The following is a 14,106-nucleotide window of genomic DNA, read 5'->3' as shown; positions in this document are numbered from 1 at the left end:
AAGCTTTAAGGGTAAAGTTTAGGGTTGGAGCTTCATATTTCTGAACACATTGCACCTATCTGCAGTCCATTACAGAAAATGTTTAAATGATTTGAATATTGACAAATCAGAGCACATTCAAAATGACATGTGCAATATTATATACTCTAAATTTGCTGTTTTATATTTCCACACGATCTCTTTCTCTGTTTCAAATCAATCAAAGCAGTAGTTTTAAACAACCGAAGGTTGGCTGGATAGGCATGAAACCCATTGCCACAGGCTTCCTCTTTTGTCCTCCTAATGAGAGTACAACTCCCCATGCTCAGGGACTGACTTATCTCAGCAGTGTTGCACAAACATGGTATTGTATCATATGTAGGATGTCTACATGTCTTGTGTTTAAGCTGATGGCACTTTGCTGGGTGTCATATGCCAAGTTCAAAGTCTGAACACAGTGTGTGTCTGAGTGAAAAGTTATATCTTCAGCACAGTGTGGTGACAGTTAGTCAGTCAGTATTGCGTGGTTAAGTTTGGTGGTGACAGCAAATGTGAGTCTTGAGACTAATACCGAAACAACACTATTTCAAAAGCTTTACTTTGGGAATACAAACCTGTTTCTACAAAATACTTTTTTTTTCATTCAACAAATGAAGGCAACATAAGATAAAACTGGCAACGTGACCAACAGTAATCAAAATTAGGAATCTGCCAGGGTGTTGTTGAAACACTGTGTATGGTCCTTTTCGACATGTTCTTACTGGACTTTACTTCATTTTGTAAATATCCTGAATGTGAAACCTATAAATCATACAATATAATGACTGGGAATTCTATAAACCAATCCAGTGACATTATGTTCAGATTCAGTGTTTGACCAGGCTTGGTCCCCTCCAAGCCTATTGATAACATGCTTACCCATGCATGAATCCATATTGTCCCCAAGGGCCCAGGGCCCAGGACGTCCCATCTGCATTTGGAGCTTGATCTAATGGTCAGTGCAGATTTTAAAAAGCCTGACCAAAAACAGTGTCCCACCCGGCCTGGTGGATCAATAAGCAATAATCTCTAATGTGATGGAGAAGAGGCCTCTTTGTCAGTCCTGCAGTTTTAATCAGTGAGGTGTCAGCTCCTGCAGCAACTCTCATTAGGGAAATCTCATCAGAAACAAAAAGGCCAGAGAGGACCTCACAAAACCCAGGATAACAAGATCCTCAGTGTAGCGAAGTGAGCAGTCAGGTGATGCTTTAACTCTGACAGGTGAGCTGCTATTGAAACACTATGGGACCACTGAATTTTCACTTGTGAAGCCCAATGGATTAAAAGGAAGGGATTGTTTATTGGCCAGAATGTAGGAATTTCTAAAGTAGCAATGACAACAGGAAGCAAACATGGCTACAGATGTCCCTAGGTCATGTTAAAAAACGTTCAGTGTTGTAACTGCAAACACAGCTTGAAATTGTCCCAAGCTCTCCTAAAATCTCAAAATATCAAGTGGTGTCACACTAGCCTTGAACAGTGGTTGCTGCCTTGACAGCCTTCTTGCTTGTTATGCCACCCCACAATTTATCAGTCAGGTCAAAAACATGTAATATGAACATCATATGACACAAAAGTCAATATGGAACACTTTCACATATAAATGTGAATGTGTCAGTGGTTTGCAGAGATGTTAACTGCTAACCTTTAATTCTGGGGACTGGGCTGAAAACAGGCCAGCTCTTCAGACAACACTTTTCTAAGCGTAATATTCAAGATAAGCCTACTGATATCCAAACCCTTCACCAGCAGCAACATCTTTCAGGATTTTACAGTTTCACACCATCACTCAAGTTGCATGGTACAACCACATTGTTCCATCCCAAAAGCTCCAGCATGTTAACCAGCCAGACATTTACTGGTCATATAACTACTGGTGAATCTGATGACGAGCTTTGTATTAATATTTAGTACATGATTTGTTATGTCTGGTCAAGCTGCTCATACATGTTTCTACTGATCAGCTAAATTCTACTTCTATGGGAATATAAAGCAAGGATTTCATGACTGATAAACAAATAATGAAATAAGATAAATACTCTCAACAAAGTTATGTTTTGGTTCACAGTGTGTGCCACTTCATACAGTCAGGTCAGTGTTGGATAAGGGGGCATCTAAAGAAAGTCCCAACAGACTTATAATTGAACTTATAATTGAACTACCATCAGCCTAAACCCTCCACAGATTGAGATGTTAGCCTCTTTTCTGTCACACTGCAGGACATCCAGGCCACCGCAGGCCCTTTGTGTTCCTGCTGTTGACTAAACCAGGGGGTATTTGTGTTGGCCTAGGCTGCTGTGGACACTGTGTGAAGTGTAGAGCGAGAAGGTTTGTCGAGGACACGGTCATGGGCAGCTGTAGGGGGATTACGTCCTACACACATATATTTAATAACGTCTCAATCAGAGCGCAGACTGGGGGCACTGTTATGGAGATGAGGGTGTGAGGGTCAGGTCACTGAAGGCTGAGGACTTGGGAGGGCTATTGTGTCTCTGCCCCCGCCCCCCCCAAAAGACTGCTTGGCTGACCAGGCCGACCCAGAGCCCTACCCCCTCCTAAAGGGCAGAGGTGACTGACTATAACCCCTCACTCTGTGGTCTGAGCTAAAGACAGACCCTCCTCCACCGTCTGCCCCGCTCCCCCTCATGCAGATCTGCTGTTTTTTTCTCAGATACATTTTGTTTGCGCATTGACATTGTGTGTTATTTCAAAAATGTATCATATGATTATCATACCTGAAGACACAAGTAGAAAATCAAGAAAACACTAACTTCCAGGTTTTACATTTCTTAGAGATGCTCCTTTTTGAATGTTTAGAAATATGAATAAATTAATAAATTAGCACAGAATTTAATTTTGGGGAAACATTCATTCTTTTTTGCGTCACAGCAAATATACATTAAAAATGTATATTGATCCTGATTCTAACCATTAAATCTTGTTATAGGTAAAAAGTAAATCGTAACTAATGATCAGCTTACTTGTGACTCACAGTCTTCCTAAGCGTATAGGATCTGGGGCTATTCATTCATAAATTTGTAACGAGTTTCAAGAATGAACTTTTTGCTGAGTCACAGTGTTTAATGGCCTTTACTCTATTTTTATTTTCAAGATGAATAATAAATATTATCATCCATGCATATCATTCTTTTAAATAGTTAAATAAGTCAAATTAATTTCCATTCAATATCTATCTGCTTTCACTGTTTTGAGATGAAGAAAGTGGCACAATGGCCAGTGTAGTTGCATAATGCTCTAAATGGAGTTCTTCGACATTTCCAATATAACAGCGTGAAATATTTGCACCTATACACCATGACTCTGAACCGTATGTGTGGAAGGGTCATTCTTGAACTTGGAAATAGCATTTTGACTTGAATTGCCTACAGATATTCACAGTCACTTTGAGTGTTCATATTGTGCATAATTGAGCAGAGGATCAGTGACAATCAGTTCACATCCATGCAGATATTGACAAAAGCTTCCAATCACATCTGGACTGAATGGAACTGATCAGTCTTTGGAATCACTGGGAATAGTAAGCGATGACAGAGCAGCAACCAGTTTCTCCACATTCACAACTATTTAAGAGAAAAGCAGTGGTGACATGCCAGTTCTGTTAAATCACAGATCTCATTAAACTTAATGACTTATTAACAGGTTCAACAAGCAACTTGTAATAATGATGATTATGGATTTCAGAACAGAGACTGTATAACTGTATAAACTGATATCTCAGATGACAAAACATTGACTTTTCAGTTTCCTAAGAGTCAAAGTCGAAGCTGTAACAGGAGAGTGTGGGCTAAAGCAGCAGTATCCTCTGCTCTCTGGACTTGGTGAAGCTCCCCAGTTCTCATTCTGCACTCATTAACAGCTGAACCAAGCTACCATACTGCCTAAATAAGCTGATCTATACTTACTCAAACACAAGTAGAAGGCAGCCAAGCAGGTGAAGATGATTCTTGGTTTCATTTTGGTTTCTTTGCTCCAACCTCCTTGTTGTCAAAGCTTGTGTGACCCTTTGAACACTCAAAAATCAGGTAGAAAAAGTAATCCAAATGGAGGGGTATCTTCCTTGTATCTTCTTTGGTGATAAAGCTGAAATTTGTATTGCTTTCTTATCAAACCATTGCTATTCTTTAGATTCTCTGGTCCAGCGCTGGGCCCACGGACGGCTGCTGGTCATTTCCAAAGCTACTCTGAGAACAGTGCAAGGATGACACCTCAGCATGGACAGAGCTCATTAGCTATTCAGCCTCATTGTTGTCAGTGAATGGACACTGATAAAGCAGCTTTCGCTGGCCACTCCAGGTCCATCGTGTCTAAACCAATCACAGCCCCAGGGTGACGGAGAAGGCGGCGGCTCGGCCGCTGAGGTACGATTGATATTCATTTAAACAGAGGGCTGCTGGCCAGCCGCTCACCCTACCCCACCCCCTGCATGATGGACCAGCTGTGGCCTGAGCTGGACACACAGCTCTGAGTCAGACTGACTCTGACTCCAAGCAGATTTTATTATAATGAATAAATAAAGTGTGTTTTCAGATAAGCATTATCAGACAGGAGAAACTCTCCAGCAGTTTGGGGGTACATTGCAGACCAGAAGTTTTCTGCTGCTTTGGCTCTAATTAAAAAATAAACCAACCACTATCTGATTAAGGTTCTGCAATTTCAGCCTCATTGGTCTTTGAATGAGGTCATTTCCAGGTGATCTATTAACTTTTTACATCAGTGCAGTATCATAGCAATCAAGTTGTGAGGTGAACACTTTGGGGACACATGGTGGATGAGTGTATAACAAGTTCATCATACCTTGCATTAACATGTGTCTTGAGAACAAAAACACAACAGACAGTGTTTCTTCTGCAAATATATAAACTTATAAAGTTTCTCCTAACTCAACAACTCACTGAATTGAGACATTTTTAAGCAAGTCTGGGGCCTATATTAGTTACTGTTTAGTGTATTTGTAAGATTTGATATGTTTAGTGTCAATAAAATGTTTTCTTCTTTTATAATAAATTGACTGTAAATGGTGAAATCAGTTGAAATAGTGTGATGAAACAGCTGCTAAATGTTGGAAGGTACGATACACAGAAGCAGACAGGCTGGTACGGCCATGGTGGCAAACTGACACTTACAAGGATTCAAACAATTTCATGTTGTGATATTATGCTGAATTTACAGCAAGGCACAAATGATTTAGAACCTGTCATAGCCATTTCACAAAGTTTGTCCTCACCCGACAACTCTTAAAATCAGACCATTTGTTAAGGGAGAAAGGTGATATGGTTGGTCCAAAAGACTGAAACTATCCGGTGCCCGGGGAAGGAAAAGAAGGGAAACAGAGGAAGAAAAACATGAAGAAGATAGCGGCACAGTAACGTCAATGTGATGAAGTGAATGAAATTAATACATTTAATACATCGAAGTTACTGTTGTTGGAGCAGGGTGTCTTGCTAGCTTAATTTGGATGATGGTAGCATTGTTTAACAATCAGTACATAGCTCGAATTGACGTACGTTAATGTTAATCCAACCTTAAATTCATTAGGAATGTTTGTAAAGTTAATATTAAGCCTGTTCAGGTGTTAATTTAACCTGCTGGCTGTGTTTTCCTGCTTGTATGTCAGTTAAAATGCTATGAATTGTCCATCTTGTTATGAGTAGTTTTAAGCCTTTGGTTTATTGTGTCACAGCTTATGTTTGTTAAAGTTCACATCAGTGTTAAAGTGCAGTTAAAGTGTATTACTGTTAATACTTCATATAAATGATAGGCTCTCTCTCTCTCTCTCTCTCTCTCTCGGCAATTAGCAGCAATGGCTAAGCGACAGTTCAGGACTAACCTAAGCCAGGTCTAACTATAAGCTTATCTTAAGTGGAAAGTTTTAAGCCTAGACCTGAATTTAGAGCTGCCTTCTGAGCACAAACTGGGAGCTGATTCCACAGGAGAGGAGCGTCATAGCTGAAAGCTCTGCCTCCCAGGCTAGTGTTTGGCCAGAGGATATAATTTGGAAGTTGGATTTCTGGATGCTGGAGTTGAAAGTGAGATTAAGTTGACGTTTGCATGTGGATATAAAAAATCCACACACCTTAAAATGGCAGGTTTTCGTGATGTATAATGTGGTTGCATTTTTGTGGTCCCGCCTTATTTCATCACAAAAAGGCTGGCATTTTAACAGGGGTGTGTAGACTTTTTATATCCACTGTAGGTAGAAGTACCAAATTTGGTGTGTACACATTTTAGAGGTTGTTGAGTAGATGTCATATGTTTATATTGAAGATTGATTAAAACTGGTCAGATGCAGTTGCTGAATGGACTGCTTTACAGTTTTTCTGTCGCTTTGGTGCGTTTCTCACATCACTATTAACATTTGCACAGCAGTTAGTGCATTTCTCAAAACAATTAGTGCAAACTGCAAAACCTAGTGGATAACATGCAAAAGCACATCACTTGCTCAAAATGGATAGTCTATTCCTCAAAAGCAAGTATTCATGTAAATGAAACTGCCAGTGTCATCAAGATAAGAAGTCTTGACACCATCGATTATGAACAAGATAGTCAAATGGCTTTGTCATGTTACCTTATTGCATTGTTTGCAATCACCATTGAAATCACCATTCCATTCAATCACCATTCCTCTTGCTGCCCTCTTCCACCTCTGCGAGGTTGTCTTTCAATCCTATGTGGTGCAGAGTAAAATTACAGTAATGTACAGTAAACATGAGATACTATGAGATGCTGGATTACTGTCCAATACTATACATACATGTTCTCCCAACGAAATGTTTGAATGATTGAATTCACAGTGATTCTTCCAACATTTGCTTGCACCCTCCGACCAGCCGCATTGTGAGGCTGTGATTGACAACATGGTCCACAACTGTAGCCCTAAATTCATTAGGAATCGGCCTATGTATTTGGCTTCTACTCCCTCTTCTACTGTTTTGTCGGGTGATGCCGGGTGTCGTTAGAGTTGTCAGTGAGGCCAAATTTGAATGTGTTAAGGACTCCCATCCAGAATACACTGATTGATGTCGGACCTGAGGCATAAGCCCTCCTGGGTTGAGCCCTGCGTCTAGGGGTATGATTCTCGCTTTGGGTGCGAGAGGTCCCGGGTTCAAATCCCGGACGAGCCCTGGTTCAACAGCTGTAAGCCCTGGATGGTCTTTATAGGCAGCTTAGCACAATAGTAAGTAAACTCTTCCCTTCACAAGACACATCTGCAGTACATGTTGCCTTGCAAAAGTGTTTGTGCTTGACCACACTCTAAACAAGACTTCTAACTACAGAAGATCAGCTTCAAAGTTAGAGCACAATTGCTATACCTGCTTTTTCTGTGCCAATGGCGTCATTATTAATTTCTGTGATAGCACATTGTTCATTCTCTCATAAAGCAGCTGATCCACGAGGGAGTTGTAAATGACTGGCAGGGAATACAAGGTATTTACCCTCAATGGGGTCGTTATCAGTCATTGATACCACCTTGTTCATTTGTGCTGCTGGATGTTGTTCGGCAGCTATTGAAGTTGCCTGAAGCCGGGTGTAAACGATTGTTGTTAGAGTTGTCAGTGAGGCCAAATTTGAATTTGTAAACAGCTTCCATCCAGAATATACTGATTGATGTCCTGGACAGAGACAGTGGTAAGGTACTGACTCTTGACCTGAGCCATAGGCCCCCTTGTGTTGAGCCACACATGTATTTAATGCATGTTTCAATTCTCCAATGCGCAAGACTTTGCATTGCTTTCTGCATATGTTCTAATGCAGGGATCACCAACCTTTTTGAAACTGAGAGCTACTTCATGGCTACCGAGTCATACGAAGGGCTACCAGTTTGATACACTCTTCTGAAATAACAAATTTGCTCAGTTTGCCTTTAGTTACATATGATTATTAATGATTAATGGTACTCATCTATGTGAAGACACAGATCACGCTAATGATTCCTCACAATAATTATCAACAATGACTTAACAACCTGGGAGACAAATAATATCAATATTCAGTTTTCATTTTTAGAACAGGCCTGAGGGCTACTCATGTGGTCCTTGGGGGCTCCCTGGTGCCCGCGGGCACCACATTGGTGACCCCTGTTCTGATGCTTCTGTTTGAGATAGCAACCTGTGTGGTGTTAATATTTGAATGGGTTCAATGTGCCAAAAGGTGGACCCTCCACTTTTCTCTGTCTGATGTCTCTGTGATTGATTGACTATGGCTATGATTCTTGCTTTTGGAGATCACCTCATGGTATTTATTTGTAGCTTAGCACCAAGACTGGAAGTGTGGTGGCACAGTTGTGCCAACAGGAGGGCCCTCCACTTTTCTCTGATGCCTCCGTGATTGACTGGAGTTTTTCCCTCTACCAGGAAGCCTTTGCTGTGGCTCGTTGGTCTAGGGGTATGATTCTCACTTAGGGTGCGAGAGGTCCCGGGTTCAAATCCCGGACGAGCCCTCAGCCTTGTCACAATAGTAAGTAAACTCTTCCCTTCACAAGGCACATCTGCAGTACATGTTGCCTCACAAAAGTGTTTGTGCTTGACCACACTCTAAACAAGACTTCTAACTACACAAGATCACGCTAATGATTCCTCACAATAATTATCAACAATGACTTAACAACCTGGGAGACAAATAATATCCCTCTACGAGGTATCCTTTGCTGTGGCTCGTTGGTCTAGGGGTATGATTCTCGCTTCGGGTGCGAGAGGTCCCGGGTTCAAATCCCGGACGAGCCCTGCTTCGACAGCTGAGAGCACCTTATGGTCTTTATATGTAGCTTAGCATGAAGCATGGACTCTGTCTTTGATTCCCTAGAGTCTTTCCTTCTACCAGGTATCCTTTGCTGTGGCTTGTAGGTCTATGGCTATGATTCTTGCTTTTGGAGATCACCTGATGGTCTTTATTTGTAGCTTAGCACCAAGACTGGAAGTGTGGTGGCACAGTTGTGCCAACAGGAGGACCCTCCACTTTTCTCTGATGCCTCCGTGATTGACTGGAGTCTTTCCCTCTACCAGGAAGCCTTTGCTGTGGCTCGTTGGTCTAGGGGTATGATTCTCGCTTAGGGTGCGAGAGGTCCCGGGTTCAAATCCCGGACGAGCCCTCAGCCTTGTCACAATAGTAAGTAAACTCTTCCCTTCACAAGGCACATCTGCAGTACATGTTGCCTCGCAAAAGTGTTTGTGCTTGACCACACTCTAAACAAGACTTCTAACTACAGAAGATCAGCTTCAAAGTTAGAGCACAATTGCTATACCTGCTTTTTCTGTGCCAATGGCGTCATTATTAATTTCTGTGATAGCACCTTGTTCATTCTCTCATAAAGCAGCTGATCCACGAGTCTATCTACCCTCGGAGAGCACAGGAAAGCCGTTTTAATGGCTGCTAAACCTCGTTTTGTCTCAATGTTGGTATATAGAGAATCCACATCTATGGAGAAGAGGAAAGTGCTGGTGGGGACTGACAGTGTCAACATTTTTTGGACAAAGTTGTACGTATCTTTGACATAGCTCTAATGTATTTGAGCCAGCGGATTAATATAATCTTTATATTCAGCCACACGATACGACTCTGATCCACACTCACTCACTATCGGCCTCCGCGCTGGGATTTTAAACGGCGCTGTCCAAGACTTTGGAGTTTTATGTAGGTAAGAGGTAAAACAGACATTACCAAAGAGGTAAGTTAGCTGTTTAAAATTAATGTAATTTTTAATATAAAAAGTATTAATTATAGATCAGATCAGATTTCAGGTTGCATCGGATGTGGGAGTGGGATGTAATAGTTCTTGTCTTCCAGCTGTCTATGGAGGACAATTTGGCAACCCTTATCTGCCAGCTTAAAAATGATGTGATCCAGGTGTTACCGCTTGTCTGTTGTGATATTACTTGTAGAAAAGTTCTTGTTTTGCCAAGGTATTTTCAAGGACGTGAATGCAGCAAGATCCTGGGTAATCAATTTGTTGGTAGTCATAGAAACTGTATCTCTACAATGATGGGTTAGTGAACATTAAGTGTGGATAATCAAGAGCATAAGAAAAATAGTCTAAAATCTTTGGTCTCCTGCAGTATTCGTGCAGATCTTTCCTCAATTCAAATTAACAAAGGAGTTGGGCATCGAGATAAGAGTAAGACCCCTCTCCAATAATTCTATCTCCGATTTACCTAGTATGTATGAGGCACATAAATTCATTATGTTAGATGAGGGGGGATGGGATACATCCTTACCCCCGCTTATAAGTTTAATCCAGCCAGTGATCTAAAATAGTTTTAGCCACATCAGTGTCCAGTGAACCATATCCTAATAAATTAACTTAACCTATTAATTTGGGTGAGAAAATCATATGTTTTAAGAATGGTTTTATTGACTAATTCTCAGAGCTGTAGTTGATCTTTGTCCAGCTTATCCAAGTAATTAATTACTGGTACATGGATTTTGGCATTGGGAAAGGTCCGCTTTGCTGCAGCAACCAGAAAACCTAATTGCTTGTCTGTTGTCGTGGGGAGGAGGCGTTTCAAACAATTGTTGAGGCCTTCCGACAAGATCACCTCCCGTACCTCCCTAACAGGTTTCACCTTTTTCCAAGATTTCATATATGTGATGACAAGTCGCTCCGGGAAAACTATCCATTTGAATTTGAGGGTCCTCAAACATGGGGATTTGGGAGAGATTAAACAGATTCCAGTCTTTGATTTTCCTGTTGGTGTTAGGGTGTCTTTTAGGCTCATTCCTAGGTACTCAAAATTGCGGGGAGAATCCCAATGCCTGATTAGCATCCTCAGAGTTAACCGTTAAGTCAGCAGGTATATCATTTTGAGTTCTGTTGGCAACAATCCTCATAGTATGAACAGGGATCTTTGACTCAGTTGTATGACCCCTTGCATCATACAGAGTCCTGTCAGGTCTCGCCCGAAGAGCCACCCTGTTTTCCCCAGCAGCAAAGTCCTGCGATAGAGAAGCAGGTGAGATGGAATCAGGCATTATAATAGCTACATTATTCCACCGAGGTGGATTTTCGTCTATTTCTATTTTATTAACTTTTGATTGTCTATTAGGTTCTATTGTAATGTCACCCTTTCCACAGGCATCTAGCTCAATCAAATCAGGTTTCACATTTTTATTTGCATTTTCAAAAGAGTCACATCTGGGAACAACATCTGGGAGTTCACGTGTGCAGTAACTGACCTTAGGAATGGCAAATAACAAAAAGATGTTACAGACACCATTTTGGGCTACGTTATCCACCGACAACATTGGATCAGTCGGTGTATTGAGGTGTTACCCCGCCTGTCATAGCCTAGGTGTAATCACGTCTGAGGTCTTCCGAGGGTTCATGTTCAAGTCAGGACCCGGTGGGCTCTGCAAAAATACTGCTGGTGAGTCAAAAGCAGCTGTGTTGATATCATTAGCCTTTATGACATGCATTGTTGTAGCACTTGGTGGATTTATTGACATTGTATTGCTCTCAGATTCCTCCATGGCACTCTGGTCAAGCAAGCCTGGAGAAAGAAGAGGGCCTGACACAGTCATCCCCACCTCCCTCGTCTCCACATTTTTGGGGCTTGTGTTTAAGCACAACCTGGGTACCTGTTGAGGCTGAGGAGAAGCATCTGCTACAGCAATATTATTATCATTATCATGCTGTATTATCTCAGATGTATCATTCAAGCGTGAAACTGAAATGGGTCCTGTTGTTCTTTTAGAGCATCTAGATTTTCTCTGTGGCATAAGTTGAGGTGTAATTGATGCTATTGTGACTTGTTTTTTCAAATGAGGAGTCTTTTTGCTGTCTGTTAAGGAGGTAGCGTGAGGTTCTCCTGCAGGTTTGGAGCAAAACACTTTAAGCATTTCCTGGGCTAGGGCACGTAGCACCGGGAAGTCCACGGAGACCGTTCCTAACAGACCGTTTGGAACGACGGTCTGTTTACCAGCTCACTGTTTTGAGAGTGGGCATAATCATATAGTGCAAGATATCATTTGATAATTTAGTCATTTTACATCCATAGCCCACTTTAGCACTCTATTATACGCCTCCAATTGAAACTCAGCTAAATCCAACAAATTTGTCAAAATAACCTCATTGTAGTGTTCCATCATCACTACAAGCGTAACCACTTTATCACTTTTATGGGGTTATGGGGGCCAATCCCTGCTGTCTCTGGGCAGAGATGCCCCTAATGGCAGAGGCCGCCATGCAAGGTGCCAACCACACACGAGGAGCATTTTGGGGTTCAGTATCTTGCTCAAAGACACTTCAACATGCAGCTTAGCTCAGCACAGAGCTGGGATTTGAACCAGCAACATCTAATCACTAGCCGACCTGCTCTACCTGCTGAGCTACAGCCAAATTTGGGTTGATAAACATTGACATTTTATTGACTTTGTTTTTCATTCTTCTTGGAAAGATATTATTCAGAGTGATGAATAGCCTGCAGGAGTCATTTTTAGTTACCTCTGGTTTCTGATGTGTATGAGTTTGAGCTACCTGTTGTGGCTCCGAATGAGGTACAACTCTGGTGGGGGGAGAAGAGGAGATGAACCTCCCACTCATGCCATGGTCTCTAAAAGGGATAGTACGTTCAGGCGCTTGTAAAGTAGTAGAAGGGGGGGGGGGCATCCCTGCCAGTGGTTATGGTCTGAGTAGTAGAAAAAATAGAAAATGTCATCTAAAAAATATGCTGGTTAAAAAGTTCAGTGGAATAAATCAACAAAGTGAAAAAAATAAAAAATAAAATTTGTATTGGACCCTCAAACGAAGTAAAATGGACAAATAACAACAAGAAATACAGTGTTTAGTCTGGATAAGAGACACCAATAGCCGTTTATCAATATCCTAATATGCTTAGTCAAAAGAAAAAAGAGAAAAACTATTTTCTGACAGAGAGCAGAGACAAATTTGACTCTTATGGGGGTTTAAAAGCGATCCACTAGAGCTTAAAAGCAGAGCAAGTTTGTTAAAGCAAGCAGGATAATTAATGGTTGTATGTCTCCAACTAGTGGACAAAATAAATAACTGCAGGAACGGACAGACAGGGAAAAAAAACTAATTAAAATGTCAATATTTAGACCATTATAAGTCACATATGCGTGTTACCCAGTATCAAACTATGCTGAGACAAGCAGGAAAAAAAAAAGAAAAATGAAAACAAATGTTCTCTAAAAGAGAGCAGTGACAAAGCTTTCATATATACTCATCATATATGAAACTTAAGAGAGGGAACTGTTGGGAGAAGCATAGGGACAACTCATTTGTGAACGTCTTAGTTGGTGTGGTTTCACCTTGTATAAGTCTCCGCAGCTGGTAATCGCTTCACTTGAAGTCCGTCTCTGTGGTGTTGGTGGCGCAGAGACACGAGGCAGGAGAAGCCAGAGGTACCTGGCTGCAGACCTCCACTGTGAGGTCGCTTCCGGTGCAGGCTCCACTGTCAGGACACCTCCACTGTCAGGTCCGGAAGTGAGGACTTTTTTTTTTTTTTCGGGGGGAGTGATTTCACCTGCCTTTTAATTCGAGAGAGACTAAATAGCGGTAAGCTGCTTATTTTTATTATCCACAGAAAGTAAATGCATGGTTTCTTGTGTTCTTAGTCAATATAGGTGCCGTAAAATAGTAACGTTATAGAAGTAATTGATGATGCAAATTACCGAATGTTACAACCTAAGTAACTGCTCGCATTTGTATGTAACATTGTAAAACATTTTTGCAAACTCTCCTTGCATTAGCTGGGCATCCTTACAAAGTTGAAAACGTGTCTTTCTGAATTCACAAACGTGATATGTGAGACAGCCAAGCTACCAGCGCGATGCTAGCTACTATACTATACTAGCTAATTAGTGATATCACTTGTTTAAGTGCACACGTGGAATCAAAATGTGGCAGGACTACATGGCACATTTTTACTGTTTTATTTCTCCACCTCTGTTGTATACTACAGTATATAAACAAAACGAATAGTGACTGAAATTACTCAGAAGTAGCACCTGCGTCTGCACCATCAGTACATTTTATTTTTGATACTTGTATATTTTGCTTCTAACATAACATAGTAAATTACTTGAGTGTCTTGTTTTAGCCACTTTTACTTTTAC

General features: G+C 41.2%; 1 long non-coding RNA gene and 3 other non-coding genes across 4 annotated transcripts; 3 read left to right on the top strand and 1 right to left on the bottom strand.

Annotated features, from left to right (window-relative positions):
* The first annotated feature begins 8,404 nt into the window (after positions 1 to 8,404).
* On the top strand, positions 8,405 to 8,476 carry trnap-agg. Its single transcript has one exon. It is a non-coding gene; the product is annotated as a tRNA-Pro (tRNA).
* A 211-nt stretch (positions 8,477 to 8,687) lies between these two features.
* trnap-cgg lies at positions 8,688 to 8,759 on the top strand. The gene has a single exon. It is a non-coding gene; the product is annotated as a tRNA-Pro (tRNA).
* Positions 8,760 to 9,052: 293 nt separating this feature from the next.
* trnap-agg lies at positions 9,053 to 9,124 on the top strand. Its single transcript has one exon. It is a non-coding gene; the product is annotated as a tRNA-Pro (tRNA).
* Positions 9,125 to 11,113: 1,989 nt separating this feature from the next.
* Positions 11,114 to 13,577, bottom strand: LOC119017010. Its single transcript, XR_005074318.1, has 3 exons — positions 13,300 to 13,577; positions 12,506 to 12,656; positions 11,114 to 11,379 (listed from the first exon to the last, which is right to left on the bottom strand). It is a non-coding gene; the product is annotated as an uncharacterized LOC119017010 (long non-coding RNA).
* Between the last annotated feature and the right edge of the window lie 529 nt (positions 13,578 to 14,106).

This window comes from Acanthopagrus latus, chromosome 3 (assembly GCF_904848185.1).
Source record: "Acanthopagrus latus isolate v.2019 chromosome 3, fAcaLat1.1, whole genome shotgun sequence".
NCBI lineage: Eukaryota > Metazoa > Chordata > Actinopteri > Spariformes > Sparidae > Acanthopagrus > Acanthopagrus latus.
This window is presented reverse-complemented; position numbering and strand designations above follow the sequence as displayed.